The sequence below is a fragment of the Pinus tabuliformis genome, chromosome 5_2, assembly GCF_031772625.1.
Source record: "Pinus tabuliformis cultivar Carrire ecotype Pingquan chromosome 5_2, CPIR1, whole genome shotgun sequence".
Lineage (NCBI taxonomy): Eukaryota > Viridiplantae > Streptophyta > Pinopsida > Pinales > Pinaceae > Pinus > Pinus tabuliformis.
This window is the reverse complement of record NC_142306.1, coordinates 488,963,877-488,983,797: the sequence shown is the minus strand read 5'-3', so window position 1 is coordinate 488,983,797 and position 19,921 is coordinate 488,963,877.

The following is a 19,921-nucleotide window of genomic DNA, read 5'->3' as shown; positions in this document are numbered from 1 at the left end:
TCTTCTCCTGTTTCAATGCGCGACAGATGATCTGGTCCCACGTTCAGTCATCCAGGCTTCACAATAACTTCAAAATCATACTCCTGGAACAATAACAACCATCTACAAATCTTCCCCCCCAACATAGGCTTATTGACTACGTATTTCAACAGAGAATGATCTGTATACATCTTAAAATATCCACCCATCAAATAGTGCCTGAACTTTTGGAGTGCGTATACCATGGCTAGTCCTTTCTCATGAATGCTATAGGATGTTCCAACTCCCCCTCGCCCGCCTGTGTCAGCATGACCCCCAGCGCAATACAAGAGGCGTCCACATGCACATGAAATTCCTTCTTCCAGTCTGAGAAGACTAGGATTGGTGTGGTGATAATTTTCTCTTTTAGCACATCCAAGCTCTTCTAGAATTCATCACTCCAACAAAATGTAACATCCTTTTTCAACAATTTCTCCATGGGCGCAGTGATCTAGGCATAACTCTTCGTGAACTTCCTATAGTATCCAGTATGCACCAGGGTTGTGTGTAACTGTTTCACATTCCTTGGTGCCTCCAAGTTGATTATCACTATGATCTTCATGGGGTCTACCATCAATCCTTGTCTGCATACCACATGACCCAACAGGATCCCGAAAGGAACACAAAATAGAAACTTCTTTAGATTGAGCATGATATGGTATCTCCGACATGTATCTAACATCAAGTGCAGACTTACCACATGATGCTTGACCAATCCAAACATTGTCCAATCATTAAAGTATACCTCGAGAAACTTATGAATGACGTCTTTGAATGCTGCAATGACTATGCACAAAAAGATTGATGGTGCATTCTTCAACCCAAAAGGCATTACAATCTACTGAAAACATCCCCACTCAGTCACGAAGGTCGTCTTGCTTCTATCCTCAGGCACGATTTTGATATGATGGTACCTAGAGAACCCATCAATGAAAGAGTATGCTTCTTGGCCACCTACATTACCCAGGACCTCGTCAGTGAACGGGGTCGGGAAGGGATCATGCAAACAAGCATCATTCAGCTTCCAGAGATCCATGCATATCCTTATTTCTTCTTTCTGTTTCTTTTCTTGAACCACTATTGGGCTTACCCAATCGAATTCTTCCATTGGTTCAATAATTCCTTCCGCGAGCATCTTATCTAACTCAGCATGAACCATTTCTTTATACTTAGGATTAAGGTGATAAGGTCTTTGTTTTACGGGCTTTCCGTCCAGTTTCAGGGTGATCTACATGACACCCAGATCTCCTATTATCCCTTCTAAATTAGAAAACTTCGTGGGGAACAAATCCTGATATTCACGAAGGAGCTTAGCGACCCTATCTACTGTCACATCATCCCAATAGCCCCCAATATTTGCAAATTTTTGTTCCGCATCTGTACCAATGTTGACCTACCTGGTTTTTAGTAGTGCGGTTATGTCAGGATCCTCTATCTATGGACCTTCAACCTCGCGGTGACCTTCAGTTTCTGGGATATTAATTTTTGGGGATCCTTGTCTTCTTCTTCAATGGTCACATTATAGTATTCTAGAGCATGGCTCATTTGGGTAGTCCAATTAGGTTGGATCAAGTCCAAAGGATCTTGCAGTATCCTAAAGGTTTCTACTTTAACCTCATGAAGCGTTGTGTCAATATAGTCAAACCCATCCTCAAATTTGAACGTCATCAAAAACCCCTAGTGCAAGATGTCCCACTCTTTAGTGCCATGACGAAGGTCGGTTTCCAAGTACCAATTCATTGGTATGATGCCCAGAGTATGACAAAAAAAATGCACCCATTTAGGCTGAGGCTCTCCTCCATAAGCCTTAGTCCATTTGGCCAGGTGATCATGTGGGTCATCCCTTCCATCATGCTTATCTGTCATCTATACTTTTGGCTACTCAAAACGTATTCTCATCATCCTCTTATTGTCGCACCAATCACCGAAACTATCCTTGTGTGTACCCCACCATCTTGCAAGCGTAGTGCACGGTACCTAGTCCAAGGCCCAGAAGCGATGTTTCTCCAACAATTCTCTTTAAAATGCATCCAAAAATCAATCAAAATTAGTTAGCCCATCATAATGAGGCAAATCCCTAACTTCGGATAACACACAGCACAACGAATTGGTCATCATATTACAATGTAGCATAGATACTTCATGCAGTTGGTTCTGCCAATGCTCCAATTCTTCATCCGAATCTGACATGCAGGAGATTTCGCGATCCCATGTAATACGTCCATCCACTATCAGATTCACCCAACCCTGGTCTCACACCGTTATCTTGTAAATCTGGTCCAAATCGTCATCACTTTCATAATCTCAAACTGGTTCTGTATAGCGCGGTCCCTCCACAGGATCCAGTAGCACCACTACGTTGATTGACCTGTTTTCAAATATCATTTTCTCTTATTTAGGTTGATTACCCCATTCATGTCAGTGGCCTAATTGATTCCAAGGAGCAGAGTGTAGGGATTGCTATCATCCACAGTCTCTATTACCTCAAAATCTGCCAGTGTGCTTACACCCTAAATGTCAACTATGAACCCTTGCAACCTCCCCATTGGGATAATTTTTTGTTGATTTGCCATTCTTAACTGTATCAGAGACCACTAGAGCACAGGTATCCCCATTCTTTCCCAATCCTATTTTGGAAAACTATTCGTGTCAGACCCCAGATCCAGGATAACTTGGTCCATCTCGTATTCCCCTATCTGTGCGGTGAGTCTCATTTCCTGCCCGGTCCTTGCCTTATGCTTTCCAAGCTTTCGTAACATGCACGGTTCACCAGTAGCACCATCCTTACCAGCGCACCGATTGATAGTTCCTGTAGGCCCTTCACATCCTTATTGCCATGGAGCAGCGTCATGCAGTTCTCCAAGAATGTGGTAATCATGGATGGGTCCATTTCTTCAGATAGTTTCTCCTGTAGAGGCATCAGCGAAGCTTTTCTTTACTTCCATAAATGTTTCTTCTGCATGCTCTAGATCAAACCCAATCTCCTTTTTAGGTGGTTTACGAACCCATTCACCTTCTACAAGTTGCTTGCCTTTATCATCCCCCGTCATAGTTCTACTTCACAGCATAATGTTTACCTTAGGATCTTCCTCGCGGGGCTCAGTCCTCATCATCTGGAGGTTCTGTGTTGGCTATGGAGGCTGCACCCCCTTTTCACGAATCTTAGCTAATAATATTGGGCAATCCTCAGTTGCATGGTCAAACTGAGTACAATAGCAGCATGACAATTGCATCGGATTCAGACAGTCCCTCACGTAGTGTCCTGGGCCTCCGAAATTGTAACAAATAAGCTTCCCTCAACTTCTCCCAAGCCCTCCTCCACCTCAGCCTCAACCGTGCCCCTGATACTCACCTCACGTTCCCCTAATGCCTTAGTTTGGAGGAACGATTTTTTTCTACACCCTGTATGCAGGTGTCATGTCCATCATCAATTCCTAACTTCGACAATTGCACTCATCATTGCCTACTGATTGATAGAAATTGCAAAAGAGTTGTTGCGGTGTCTGCATAAATTTCTGCAGCAAATGGCAATTGTCGGTAGCATGTTTCCCAGCCACCTAGCATATAGCGCACCATAGCATAGACCTTGCACTTGGCCCTACCGTGGCCTCCGGTCATAGAGGCATTCGTACTCTTAATGCAACATAGTTCGTGAAGACTAGGCAGTGATCCTTGTCATGCCCCTTACCCTTGCATTTTATGCACCAAACTTCTTCGCGTGCCTCTAGTCGAGTTGTTCTGTCCTGCTTCAGACTTTGCATTTCGAGACAAAGGTTTTGCAACTGCGCATGAATCTGTTGAACCTCCAGATTCAGATCTTGCATCGGTGTTTCATGTAGTCTCATTGTAATCTCCAAGGATTTTTCCTGAGTTGTAATCTTCTATTGTGATAGTGCAACCCTCAGGTGAGGCAAGAACGAAGCCACAAACCATTCATGGTGTTACCCATTCATTAAATTCATATTAGCTTCATGTATTTTACTCTTCAATCTCTGATCCAGCTCCCAAGGGGTTTCACCTAGTTTCATTGCAATTTCCTTGAATCCCACAATCGACTGCACTTCAGACTTAGGCCTACTGAATTATTTATTCAGTGCAGTCTGGATCTCTACCAGCGTAGCTGCCTGTTTATCATTAGATTACTTAATGTACTAGTTTAGCACACAATCCTGCAAAGCACTAACCAACGTCGCCTTCTTCATGTGATCATTTGTGATGCCCTAAGCTTACCATATAGCCTTTATGACAAACCAAAATTTGTTCGGGCCCTCATTCCCTATGCCCTTGAATACAGGTAGTTTTACAGAGTTTTCCATATTGGACAATGGAGGTGGTAGTGGTGTGGGTGATGGGGTGAGTAGTGGAGGTGAGGATAGAGGCAGTGTATATGGATGGGATGAGGGTGGAGGTAGTGTAGGTATTCGCGGGAACCCTTGTCTTATCAACTGACTAGCACTCAGGGGAGAAGTCTGCGGTGCTCCTTCGTCGTCACTTAAAGGAGGTCCGATCAACAGGCTATACTCAGGACCTTTTCTTCCTCCATCCCTAAAAAGCTTTCCGCTTCACGTAGCTCCAAACATTAAGGTAACCGCATAACCTAATGTTCACACAAGAGCATCTTAATCCAAGTATTCAACGATTTTAAATACTTACCTCGCGGTCCTTTAAAGAAGTGATGCTCTGCTTTGTTGTAACTGACAAAGGTATAGACTACAAACTCTGTCACAAATCCTCCTATGATGTGGTAGAGCCAATGGTTGACAATGCGCACGATATTATCTTCAGAAGCTTCCAACCTCCTTACTAGCTCTGGTGTCCAAACAATTGGCTTGTCAAGCCTCCACCTTCCTTGGTCATCTTCCAACTTTGCAATTCACTCGTATAACTCAACCAGGAAGGAACAAAAGAAGATTTCATGTAATTCTGTGTACAGGTATCTGTCCAACCATTGTTCTTTCGTTAATTGTGGATTCTTGTTTTCTTGCGCCACAAATTCGTGGATCTTTCTATCCAACCAGGTTTCGATTTATTTCTTAGTTGGATTCCAATGATACGACATCACACATCTCTCTTGTAGATCCTGATCCCGATAACAAAACCATTTTTTGGCTTGATGGTCCCTAACCCAAGTTCAGCATTAGTCAACCAAGATAATCCCTACACTACTGGCCCTTTCAGCATCAACCCGCAGAGCGCAGACCCAAGTGCCACCAGAAGTAGTATGGGGGGATGCAGGAACCAAGTTTTCGCACCCTGAGATGGTCATGATGTCAATCTATACTTCTTGATCCTGCCTTCGTGTAGATCGATAAGCCTTTAGGTCTTATTGATGTTCCTTCTCTTCTGTCCTTCAGTACCTCTGCGAAGGTACCTGACTGATCTTCACGTAGCCCTAGCCAAAGGTCCAGGAACTTATGCGCCTTTGTAGCTACGTTACTATATAAGTTCCCAAGTTATCTTAAGTGTTTACTTACTCTATCATGCATTTACAGTTATCTTCACGTAAACCTATATTCTTGCTTACGTTCAATGAATAGACATAATCAAATACATTCGCGCATCAAATAAGAATTATAATGTAAACCCAAATCACAACATAATATAATCAGATGCATTGAACGGAGACAAAATACACAGTGATTGCAGAATACTTCTCTTTATTGATATCTCAAGTTCAGTATAGAATCTATTCGCCCTGCGCACACAGCTGCAGGGGTCTGCGCACTCAGCTGCGGACTTCCACCCTAGGCCTCTGCGCGCTTAGTTGCAAAGCCTCTACCTACGCTAATACCTGAGAACACTTAGAACTTCTTACCCGCAAACTCTTCTTACTACCTTAGACTCTTCTAAGACTTCCTTTTTATACAATCCCATGGTGAAATTTACCCTTGTGGCTATTTGACTACCCTCATGACTATTTGACTTCCATGACCTCTCGAATTTACATGACCCTTCATATGCCAAGTGGGTCTCTTGGAATTCCACGTTACATTACATTGATTGACAATATGGCCCATAGTAGAGATGTGGATGACATGACTCATGAAAAGACTCGACATGACAATGATGGTACATTTGTGCTTCTACTAGTGTGCATGTCGAGCTACAGTGTTGTTGGGTAATGGATGTCCTCATGGTGTGTCATAGCTTCACCTCTGCAAGGAAAATTTCACGGAGTCTTCAATGGTCATTGGGTTCACTTGATGTTGTATTTGCACATTTCTCCTAAATTTTATGTTTGCATGCTTAACAGGTTCATCCGTTTGCAAAATGTGCATGTTCATCCCTCTGTCCATGTGTAAACACATCTTTGCATGTTCGTCCATCTGTCCGTTTGTGATCAAATCTTTGCACGATCGTCTGTTCGTGAGAACATCTCTTCGCATGCATCATTTGTTAGTTCATTAGTGAAAATTTACTTCTGCATGTACTCTCTTTGTTCATCCCATCTGTTGTTGTGCCATGTTTGTTTGTGTACCTGTATCTACAGTCACTCATGACAAGATGACATCAAATCCATAAACCTCCTAGTCTACCATGATGCATGATCGTTTTGGATGCAAGTGACCGGGAGAGGAGACAAGGTTGTGAGGTGTGAACTGGGATGGAGGCTTTGGGCACTACTATTGAAAACTGCACAAAAGTCACTGGGTGATGGAGATGGGCAATCCAGATTGATAGTGACTGCTTGAGGGGTCTGGCTCAGCTGGAGGAAAAAATTGCGTAGTTTTTTAGAGGAGCAGTATAGTCTACAGGAAGGTTGGGTCGGAAAAATTTGCACAATTTTTGGAAGGAGCGGGCAGCAAGATCCTAGCATCCAAAACTATGCAATTCTTAGAGGGAACCGACAGTTAGCTGTTCAAGCTTAGCAGCAAAAATTGTGCAATTCCTGGAGGGAACTAGTAGTTGGCTGCTGGGAGTTGCTGGCAGGAAAAACTGCATTGATTCTGGGAGGTTGGCCTGTTGGTCATGTCTGCATAGTTTTTGAGCTAAGCAGATTGCTGGGTAGCAGAGGGCTTGCTCATGAAAATTGCGCAGTTTTTCAGGTGAGCAGTTGGTTGGCTGATTGTAGGGCTGGCTAGAAAAATAGCATAATTTCTTGAGGGAGACAGGGATGGGCACTGGGTGTATGTCTGGCCTGTCTATGCAATTTTATCATTTAGGAGAGGAGGCAAGGTTTATAGCCTCTGTGAAATTTTTTAGGGGATTCAATCTAGGGTGACTGTCGGGTCAAACTCTCTGGTTGACTAGCATTGAGGTTGATTGATCATCTTGCGAGCAACGCAGCTTGAAATGGCTTGCTTGGTGCTTCTATGATGTTCTAGTGATAGTCCATGGCATGGTGAAGATCTGAATGTCAGAGGGGAATCTAGTCATCATAACTTCAACAAAATGACTAAGTGTGTGAGTGAGTGAATTGGTGCATACGCATACTTGCAAGCACACACTTACATGACATGATGATGAGATGACTCAGACCATCCAGACACAAATGCTCAACGTGGCTGATCAACAATGTGAGAGACAAGTGCGATGCTTGTGATTTATCATTAGATGGCCATGATGACGCTTGTGCGACATTGTATATGACACTGTGTGTGAGCACGACAGATGTTTACATAGCGAACACAACATGTACACACGAAGCAAAGACTTTGTGTATGACCAAAACATGGTCACAAGCATAACATTTACATCAACATGCAAAAGTTATCTATCGAATGAACAAGCAACGTGGGTACAAAGACTCACATGAGCTTGTGGGTTGAACTTGAGTGTGTGTAGACATCAAGAAAAACTCTCAAAGGAGGCTCCAAAATTGGATGCGGCCCAACATTTTGGAGGGTTTTGCAGCCACTACAACACTTGGCGACACACTGGTAGAACTCCAACTTCTCTATTTTGGTTCATTAACAACACAAGGCCTTGGAATTTTAGGGAGTATTGAATCAATGTGTGGGTTTCTTCGGCTTCCCCACTTACCCCATGGACAGACATGGTTAATCCTTTGCCAACTCAGTCAAACACAACAAAAGTTCAACTTGATCACAGTGTTTTGAAATCGGGAAGGGTAGTTCAGCTCGTGAGTTGGATATTTTTCAGAGTATAAGTTTTCATCTTTGGTGTTGCTCCGGTGCCAGTAGGCTTAGACAGTACCCTGGCAAAGTCACGCGGGAACACATGCATTGCTCCACTACAAACGAGCTTGGTCAATACCCCGGTGGAGTTGCATGCTTCACCTCTCTGTGCAAGAAGCCTTTCACTTAATTCACCTTTGTATTTTTAAGAGAACCGTGCATAAGCACTTATTTATTTTTGGGGCGGAAGTGGGATCCTGACTTATTGAGAGAAAAAGAGTTTGTTCCTTCAGAGAAGCATATAAGACCTCTGACATAGGTTTTCTAGTTTATATTCCCCCTTCTCCATTTCTACTAGTTGGATGAGCTTGAACACATAAAGCAGAGGGCTGAGTGTAGGCATGGGGCTTCCCAGTGTGAACATAGGTTCATGGTTGGACCAAAATTCCCCGAGCAGATGGCTCATATTTTCCTTCAATACGTCGTCGGTCGAAGGTTATAACCAATCATAGTGAAGACAGACATAAGACTGGCCAAGTGTTGTAGTGTCACTAGTATCTTCATATATTAGCCACATACTCATTCAAAATCCAAAACTCAGTCGATGGCAAGACTTATTTCTGGAAATAAAAATAGTAAGGTATTAAGCAACTCAAACAGAATGAAAACAACAAGTAGTAAACAAACTATGTACATGGCATGGGGCATGGCCCAGCCTACTAGAAGTAGTGATTCATATCTTGACCGTTGAAAGGAAGGTTGTCAATCCTCCCGTCAAGTGATTATAGATGATATGTGTGTGGGCCAAGCTTCTCATGGGCTATGTACGGACCAATCCACAGGAACTAGAACTTCGTATGCTTCCCTTTGTCTTCATGGGACTTATCCCATTTCAGAACCAAGTCACCAACATCGAAGTTAGATTTCCCTGTAGACTTCTTATCAAACCATCTCTTGATAAGGTTCCGGTGGAGTGTGAATTTTTATTTTTCTTTCATCCTTTCTTTCTAAATCTTGTGGAGTGTATCCATCATATGTTTAACTAGATGACAAGGCTTGCCTTGTGATTCTTGGGACAACTGAAGTGCAGGCAAGTAGACATTGGGTGGAAGGATGGCTTCCTTACCATAGACCAGGAAGTATGGTGAGGTATTTAGAGAGGGTGTGGGTGTTACACGGTTAGCCCATACTGCATTCGTCAGGGCAGTATGCCAGTTGCGCTACTCAGAGAAAACGGTCTTTTTGATTATGCAGATGAGGTTTTTGTTTGTGGATTTTGTGAGGTCATTTCCCTGTGGGTAGTAGTTAGATGAGTGTTTCAACACAATACCATTTTTTAATGCAAAATCATAGAGTTTCAAAGATGAAAAGTATGTTTCATTATAAAAAAAAGTGATAACAAAATGCTGAAGCATGAGATGATGTTCTGTTGGAGGAAGTTGATGACCTCCCAGCCGTTCACTTGTTTGAGCGAAACTGCTTTAGTCCACTTTGTGAAGTAATTAGTTTTTGTTAGAATGTAGTGGTGTTGTTTGGACGAATTTGGGAAAATCTCCCCAATGATGTCCAGGCCCATCGTTGGAATGGTTCGGTCACTACAAAAGGGTGCAGCGGGGTTGCTGACCTTTGTATTTTGTCAGCACATCGTTGATGGACCAGGCACTTACGGGCATAAGCATGTGCATCCTTGAATAAAGTGGGCTAGTAGAAACCGGCTCACATAACTCTGTGTGCAGTGGTGTTCACTACAAAGTGACCCCCAGCGGGTCCATCATGCAGATCCTATAACACCTTCTATGATTCATGTGTTTTCGAGCACCTGAGAAAAACTCAGTTGTTGTGCTTCTTGCAAAATACTTCATGCATTGATTGATATGTTAAATCTTTGAGGCACAATTCCCTCTTCTGTCTGATGGAAAAATGAGAGGGTCTGGTGCCATGCTCAAGGTACTAGTGCACATCTACATACCAAGAGGTTTCATTTTCAGTGGGTGTTGCTTGCCTTATGTCATACATCTCAACTTCCTGCTCTGAGTCAGCGAGCTCTTCTTCACTCTTTGGTGTGTGTATTGCTTCAACTGCAAGTCTACAGAGCCCATGTCCTTTGATCATGTGAACTGACTTGATTTCAAGATCATACTCTCGCAAGCATGTCATCCAGTTCGCACACCGTTCACCCAGTTCTTGTTGTACAAGTAGTGTGTGGACTGCTGGGTGAGGGACGTAGACTATTCCATGGTTCTTCAACAAGTAGGGCCTAAAGTGTTTCACCACCTTGTAAAATTCATATGCTTTGTTATCACCTGGATTGAACCTCAGGATGAAGGAAGGCAATGCCAGGGTAACCACAAACCATGCTTAGCCAAGTAGCTAGCCCTACTAGGTCAAGGGAGGGCTCTCTTCGTAAGGATCTCAGCCAAGATGACTAGATCATGCAAAGGATTTTAGGCTAGGTATAGTAGCACAAAGTTTTGATTGGATTTTGAAGGGGTTTTGCTGGATCAGGAGGAGCTGGATAGTTTGGGGCTAGGGAATTAGGTCAAAATTGCAGGGTGCTCAATGGGGCAAGGTAGGCATAAGTTTTGGCACTCTAGGGCTTGATGGGTGAGATGTTTTAAGATTGGTGAGAGGTTAGGAAGAGCATGTTATTACCATGGATCCTTCCCAAACCGTAGAAAACATATAATGGTGAATATTTCCCCAAAGCAGCGCAATGATGTAATGAATTCTGCCTATCAACTTGAAAACATTCACTTAGAAGCAATGAAATTATTAACGAAATACACAAAACATACTAACATATGATCACAAGAGAAGAAACTATACTGAAACTCCATACCACATGGACCCCATAAAAATAGGTTCAATTCTTATTAATCTCCTGCTAAACTACTACAAAATGATGTACAATCAAGGTCTGAGCATCTAGTTGAGTCCAACCCTCTATAATAAGAAAGAAGAAGAAGATGTAGGCATTGTTTCAACCTCCTCCCATCCTCAGGGGTCGAATTCCTAAGATGAGGAGCTAATCTAACCAACACTGAACAAGAAACAGTAATATAGGCATCTTAACAACTTGCCTCTAAAAGTGAAAAACCAATTCATTTAAACTCAAATTGACTTTTAATGTAATGAATCTACCCTATACTACTAATTATCCATTATATTTACAAGCCAAGTGATCATTTACATCAGTAAAACATCCTCCATGAGAGAAAATCCATGAACACAATCAAAACATAGAAAAATAGCCATCCTGTGCAAAATTTGCGCTACGCGCAACGCCACTTTCAGGTCGTTTTTGGAGGCCTTCCCGGCATCCAAATTGAGCTCATGATAGCTCATTGGAAAGGTATTCAAGTATAATTTCCAAAACACCTCGAATTTTTTTATTGGAAGGTCATTTTACTACTCAAACGTTGATTCTCCCAACACTGCTTCTGTGTATCCAAAAAGTGGCAGAAAGGTCATTTTTAGGGTGTTGTTTTGACCTTTTGGTGGACCAGTTCTGCCCCAAAAACTTAGAAAATCCATAGGGTGCATGTACTCATCACTCTGAATCCAAAAATGCAAGCCATTTGTCCATTTGATTCCCCTAGGAAAAGCATAGCGCCAGTGGTGCTGCGTGTTGAGCCAGATTTTCTATGTGTGCAATTTCCAAAATTTGCAAAGAGAAAAATCTCCTCCAAACCTAACCAAAATTGGTGAGCAGAACCACCATCAAGCATCTTCATGGGCCAAGGAAGATTCAGCAAGAAACCTAATCCCATCCTCCCCTTTCTTTCCCTTTAGAGCCCGCCTTAGCCTAGCTTTCATCTTTTTGACCCTCATGTTGCAAATTTTGTTTCGGGTCCTATAATAGTTGGCCATGTGCCTGATCATCTAGGTTTCCCTATTAGCCTTCTGCAATAGATTCTCTAGGTGAAAATTGACTCTCTCAAGCCAAGTCTTTCTATCATCCTCAATTTCCTTCTCAATAGGAGTCAAAGGGACCGGTGCCTCCTTGTCACCTTGTCATTTTACCTTGAGAAGTTCTAGCTCCATGAAGACCTACTTGTCACTCAACTACTTGTTTTCTTGTTCCAAATATGTGATGACATACTTGGCTCTTTCTAAATTGTCCATCAATGCTTGGACTTGAGCCTCCTTTTCCCATATGATGATGTCCTTTATTATTTCTTTATCCTGAGCCTCTAAGTCAATTGTTTGAGTATGATGTTGCTCTGGTTCATCATGCTTTGTCAAATCAAATCTCTCCCTTCCCCCTCATCATCAAAAATTACCTCCAGCATCTTGTCTTTACATTTGTGCAACTGCTACACCTGTACCTATTGTGTTGATGAAGAAGGAAAAGCCCATTCGACATCCTGTGGAGCTAGCATTTGCCTATGAGTTGATGAAGAAGGCAAGGTCCCTTCCACATCCTATGGAGAAAACACTTGCCTATCAGCTGTAAAAAATCTCCTCGTGCCCCTCTGGTATGTCATGTAGGTCTCGGGCATGTTAGTAGCTTTAGTCTCTTTAGCTTTCTCAATGGTCTTCACCTGAGCACTACTAGAAGGTCCTCCTAATTCTTGAGACACTAGTGGAGGAATTTGAGGACCCCTGAAGATGTCATGAGCAATAAATGTCTCCTAGGAGATGTTGATGAGGTTTAGTTGATGAAGAAAAATCATCATGATCAGGGAATAATGATAGAGATTTCTCATCTACTGAGGGTATGACTTTTTCTGTACAAAGTGGGCCATCTTCTTAATATTCTTGAACAAGAAATAAGGGAGGTTTAACATCCTCAACCTGGTAAAATGCATGAGAAGCCTAATGTGATAGGTGTACATTCTCGAAAATCTACCCTCACAAGTGAAATATTTCATGATGATTTTCATGATGGGGGCATACTTGCCCTCAAGGAATCTGAAAGGAAAATGTCTTTTCACCTCATTTTTGTACCTGGGTTTGATATAAGGCTCATAATAATGTTCATCCAGGTCCTATGCCTTGTACCATTTCTCCCCTAAATTCGAAATCCTAGTTGCATCTTCAATTATGGAGGGAGAGACTGTGAATGCCACCCTAGCAAGAGTCACCCTGTTGTCCCGAAGGTTGGCTACAAAGAGCCTGGTGAGCTCAGGATGGTGTTGAACTCTCTCTACCTACTCATAGAACTCATAGCACCCTAGATGTCTGAAACAAGTGACATCTAACTGAGAGGCCTGCAATTCTTTGAGGTTTGATGGCTCTTCCCTAATAATTCTGCCTCTCTTGTGTGGTTTTCTATGATGTCAAGGTCTATCTGTTGGACTGTCACTGCCTGTGTTTTCCTCCTCCTCATAGTATCGGTATTCTATGTCCATGTTTGCAAGGTTTTAGGTTGTACACTCCAAGAAAAGGGATGAAGGTAATGTGTAAGAGTGATTTAGGAGTGAGGGAATGGGAGATGACCTTGTGAGGTATTTTGGTAGGCTAAAAAATGGAGGGAAGGATATGAATTATGAAAGTGAGGGAGAGGGGTTTTGGCCCTTTTTGAAATATAACTTGTGGAATGAAGGATGAGAGGGTATAGATGTTATGGAGTGATGTAGGGAAGGGGTTTAGGGTTTAGTAATAGGTGGTGGGCAAAATAGAGGGGATTAGGGTTTCTAGAATGTCATTGAGGGAGAAACTAGGGTTTCACATTTGTCATGGTAAATTCCTTCAAACACTTCAATTGAAACTTAATTGATGAGGTAGAGGGAGTGCACTTATGTTTTTGAGAGATGAGAGGGTTCTTTGGAAGTTTTTATGAAGTTTGGAGGCTTTCTGGTCTTTGTTGCTCAATGTGCGACACCAACTACAGACGTGTAGTGCCACCTCTCAACACGCAGCGTAGTGTAATTTTGCACTAATGAAACCTCCCAATGTGCAGTACCTAGCTCAGATGCGCAGTGTTGGGTCGTTAATATGCCATTATTATTATCACTTTTGAACACTTATTCCACCCATTTCTATTATTCTTTATCATATCATTTATTATAATTTATCATTTAAATCCATTTTATAAATGATTTATGCTCTTATAGATGAATATTATTTATTCTCTTTATTTCTAATAAATTGATGATTATGCATGATTTTATCAATGATAGTTTTAATAAATCAGTTATAACCTTATTTACCATTCTTAGCCTCCAAGATAATTTTCAGATTTAATATTTGATTTTTAAAAGCGCCAACTCAGAAATGCGCTGGAATAAGGAGTGACAGTTTTGCGGTTGAGATTCTGAGCAAATGGAGCAGAATCTAGAAAATCTGGAACATGGGTTTTGTCCAGAACGGGCCCAATTAACTTTCACAAAGAACGGTTTGCCCAAATTCGGCTTGTACTGAGAGAAACGCAGGGTTCTTTGAGCACGATTTTCTCAGATTTGTTGTTGCAGCCGTCCTCCAAATCTCAGCTGCAAAGCCAAATTCGTCTTGCTTTTGTTGAGAGATGAAAGGAAATATATTTTCTTGTTGATCAACTGGTTAGAATCAATCCAATTTTGTAAAAGAAATCATGTTGTACTTATCTTGATTGTAACTGCTCTCTGATCTCTCTTTATTTAAATCACAACAGAGATCAGAGAGGGGGGGGATTTCAGAGAAATTCGAATAATGGAAGAATGATAGAAAAATGATGAAGAATGATGGTGGATTATCCATGATAGGATAGGGATTGTTGCATGCTGTAATTCTCAAGCATTTGCTGTTGTAATGATTCCACAATTTGCTGATTAATACATGATTTGGGAGTTGATGTTCATTCTTTTCCTTCTGAAGTAACCCAGCAGCATCCGTTGGTGGCTAAGGGCCCAGCCTCTGGTGGAGTATGCTGCTGCTACTGTATATTATATTCTTTTGATTTCTGCGTGGTTTGCTTATCTTTATTGCTCGGTAATCTGACATGCTTTTTCATATGCTATTCCATGCTCTGCTACGATTAATTCATTAATGGTTTCTTCAGGAAATTTATGTAGTGACTCTGTATTGTATGAGTGAATCTTTTCAGAGTTGATTGCATGTTTCTGTTACAGAGCATTTGTACTGAATATTACTGTTGTTGGATTCATTTGAAATCCTGATTATTGGAATCCGAAAAGTGATATTATTCTATTTGGAAACATAGTCGTATTCACCTTAATTGTCAGATTACCATATTAGCGTGTCGTGTGTATGTATGGTTGATTCTTGCTAATTCATCAATGAGTGCTATTCCATAAAGTACATTCCATCCAATTTGCCTTAAGAAAGAAGATTGCTATTTTATTTCAGAATATGAGTTTAGTTCTGACTCGCAAGACTTAGTTTATTTGATTGTTGTTCTAGTTACTGCTTGCTGTTCCATTTCCTGTTTGCTATTCCATTTTACTTTCTGTCATTCCATTTACTTGCATTTGCTGCTTTGGTGTGAGAGAAGGTCTAAGGCTGTAGTGAGCCAGCAATTCGCTGCTTAGCTCCCAGACCTATGGTCCATGCTCTAATTTCCTTTCCATCAGTTTCTAGAGGGATGGGTTATCGCTTCCACACCTTTGACTGATAAGCTGCCTTGTTCTTTTAGAGCAATTTAGTCATAGTTTAGCATCTATTTACTCTTGTATTTTCTGAACGTTGTACTACTAAACATTACTCTTGAGTAAATAGCCGCCTCAGACTGAGTACACTCTTGAAATAAAAAGTCGTCCCTGGGTTGATAATTAATGTGAAGGTAATTAGGAGTTCAAAAGACACCTTTTTATCGCTCCACATTTTGGCGCCGTTGCCGGGGAGAGTGTAGCCATTTCTATAGAGTAGTGTGAATCTGATGAGTGCCTGCTAGGGAAGAGTTGGATCTTAAAAATGGAAGGTAAGAACCTGCGTACGGAGCATGTAAAAGCCCTGCTCCCCCGTCCGCTTTCCAGCAGGACTGTTAAAGAACCTAGGGTAGAAATAGATGTTTGAATTTTTGTGTGAATGATTAGGAAAAAGATAGAAATTTTTAAAAAATGAATCACATGTTCTCACGCAAGTGGTGATGTAAGCACCACCCATTTCACTAACCGATTGACAGGAACATTTGAAGAAGGAGCCTCGAAGAAACACATGAAGAACATCTTAAACTATGGTAAGAAATGGCTCAAGTTTCTACTTTTGAATTTCCTATCAAAGATCTAGGAGGAGTGACACAAATGCACATAATTCCCCCATCTTTACCAAATTTTCATGGTTTAGCAAATGAAGATCCAGATAAATTTTTATTTGAGTTCGAAATACTTTGTAGAGGATATGATTATTGTACTAATGATCAAAGATTGAAAGTGTTTCCTCTTACTCTAAAAGGAGCAGCTCTCCAATGGTTCATGAGCCTAGGTGGGAATTGCATCCAATCATGGGAGGACATGGAGAACATATTCTTGAAGAAGTACCAAGACTATTGCAAATCCAATGAAGATATTTTCGGTATGATACAAGGGGAAGATGAAATTTTGGAGGACTATGTAGATCGATTTCAATACAACCTTCAAAAATCAAAATATAAGCATTTGGAGAAAGAGATCTTAAAAACACTCCTTCTTAAAGGAATCAAAGATGAATGTTTAGAAATCTTAAATCTAATAGGAAAAGGTGATGTTTTTCAGTTATCATATGATGATGTTTGTGAGTTGTGCATAAGGTATTCAAGAGGAATCTCCAAGGCTGGTAAGAATTCTAGAGATGTTTGTTCTTTCTTTTCCAAATCTGCTACAAGAATGGGAGACATAAGAGCTGAAATCAATGTGTTATTTGAAAATTTTAAAGTTTATTTTATTAGCTCTCTAAATGAAAAATTGGATGTTTTGCAGGTTCATAAAAATCAAGAATTGGATGAAGGGTTTTACCCTCAGGACCGAAAGGAGCATCTCATAGATACTCACTCTTCCTTATCTAGGATGGAAGTAGCATATCAAAGAGGTAAGGAAGCTACAACAAGGTCAAAACCACGGAAATCATGGCCTACAGGTATGGTTCAAAACACTCCCTCTCCACTTTCTTACTTGCATAATCCATTATGGAATACTAATGTGTTAGGGCAGCCATGTCAATCTCAATATAACCACCAGCAATTTTCCCTACAAGCTTGGCATGGTTCACCTTATGATTGCATGACTACTCTCCCCCATCTTGTAGCACAAGCACATTCTCCATATTCTCCACCAGCTCTTCCACAATATCTTGCTTGCCCATCAAAACCATTCACACAACCCAATCAACCATATCATCAAAATGCTCCATTCCTTACACATTTTCCTGCTCAACTAATTCCACACCCTCACCATAATAAACCAGTACAACATACTTACAATGTTGAACTGGAAAATTTACCCACCCTTCCCACCCATTCTATCTCACATGTGTTATTAGAGAAAACCTACAATGAGATTCAGAATGTTTCAAATGCAAAAATTGTAGAAGCTATGGAAGAAAATGAGGTTTCTTTTACTATGCATCAACAAACCATTTTAAAAGCTCAAGAACTTCATGATATGATGGATATGGGAAATCAAGAAAATAAAGGATACATTGAAGATTGGTTTCACTCCATCATTTGTTTGCAACATCACTCCATGCTTCAACAATTTTTGATATCATTTTTTCAAGGGAAGATGGCTTCTCATACCCTAATTTTCATTAATATGCATTTTTCAAATTTGGGTATGTGTATACATGAAGCCTTATTTCGAAAATGGCTTCACTGGAAGTACTCATATACGTAGTCATATTCATTTTTCAAATCAAAATAGGTTGGTGTAGAAAATAAAATAAATAAGGGAATAAATAAATGCATTTTGTTTTTTCATGTAAAACTAGTGTTTTTTTGTTGCAACATGCTATTGAAATCAACATCGATGATAAATGTTTCAATTCATTTGTGTATGTAGATGATTTATAATAGAAATAAAAATTTTACAAACACTTATATTCATCTTTATCATCAATATGAAAAAATGGTTGAATATCATTTTTTTGGCTTGCGAGCTTGATGAGATTTCTGGAAAAACAATCGGGACAGTCATGTTTTGAGGGACCAAAAGTGAATATTTTTAAAACCTGTTTCTACCCTAGGTAGCCCTTGGTGTCTACTTTCTAATCCAATTTGAACCACTCAATTTGGATTTGAAACGAAAAAGTTAGAACCAAAACATTGACAGGGTGTCTAGCGGGCAGCTCAGAAACAAAGTTGTGACAGTCAGTTTTTGGAGGCCTAAATGACCATATTTTTAAAACCTGCTTCTATGGTAGATTCCCCTATGAATCTAGTTTACAATGCAATTGAAATCACTCATTTTTGATATCTTATGGGGAAGTTATGATCAAAATACTAACTGTATATCGTAAATCAGCACTCTTAAAACTCTGTCTTTCCGGTTGTTCCTTACAATATTTGACCTATCAATTATTCTTGTCTTCAAAACCTGTTTCTATTGGAGATAAATAAATGAATCTATTTTCATTTCCAATTTGAATCATTCTAATCCGACATCAAACGAAAAAGTTACGCTTGAAATATCAACTGTTGGTCTAAGCCGGGTAATCGACAATGACTCTATTATGCAGGTTGTCCTAACTAAAATTGACATATCATATCATTGAATTTTTAAAACCTGTTTCTATTGGAGATATACCTTTGAATTACCTCTCATTTAGCTTTGGAATCACTCAATTTGGACAAAAAAAACAAAGAAGTTGTGATTAAAACACTGCTGGTTAATATGGTCGACCACTGCTCTCCCGCAGGTGACAAATAAATTTTACTTTGTTATTTTCTCCATGGATTTGTTCTATAGAGTAACTACTTGTTAGTTTTTTTTGCATAATTCTTGGATTAGGGGAGCCGTGCACCTCTCTTTCTCCATGATTTAATGTTTTATTGCAGGTAGACACTCGTTTTTTTGCAGGTCCTAGGAGAAAAAGAACGTCAATTTATGGACAAGTGATTCTTGAAACAAATTTTAATAAAACAAAGGAATTTCATCCAAATCATTACCCAATAGATTCATAATAGAAGAAATGAAGAATTGATTTCGATTTGAAGATTCATGTCTTGTCACTACTACCAAAACATTTTTCAAAAAGATCATTTTTTTTTACATAATATCATAGCTGTTGTAACTTAATTTACATATTGTTTTTAAATAAAATGTTGTTTCTTTTCTAATTTCTCTTATATTTTGTGTTTCAGGTGTTGCTTCATTCAAAGTGTAACTCATCCTTAGCATGAATGTCGTGAACAGCTAATTTGTTTTTTGCATGCTTTCATTTTATGATTGTCTATTTTGTTGTTCCTTTTTCATGTCTTGCTGTTCCTTTTCGAAATGGAACAACACTTCTGGACTTTCACATTTTTGTTGTTCCTTTCCGAATGGAACAGCACTTCTGCACTTTCACATTTTGTTGTTCCTTTTCGAATGGAACAACACTTCTGCACTTTCACGTTTTGTTGTTCCTTTCCGAATGGAACATCACTTCTGCACTTTCACATTTTTACTGTTCCTTTCCGAATGGAACAGAACTTCTGCACTTTCACGTTTTGTTGTTCCTTTTCGGAATGGAACAACACTTCTGCACTTTCACATTTTTCTGTTCCTTTCTGAATGGAACAACACTTCTGCACTTTCACGTTTTGCTGTTCCTTTTCGAATGGAACAACACTTCTGCACTTTTCATTTTTGCTGTTCCTTTTCCAAAGGAACGGCACTTGCATTTTTGTTATTCCTTTTCCAAAGGAACGACACTTTTGATTTTTTCCAAAGGAACGGCACTTGCATTTTTGTTATTCCTTTTCCAAAGGA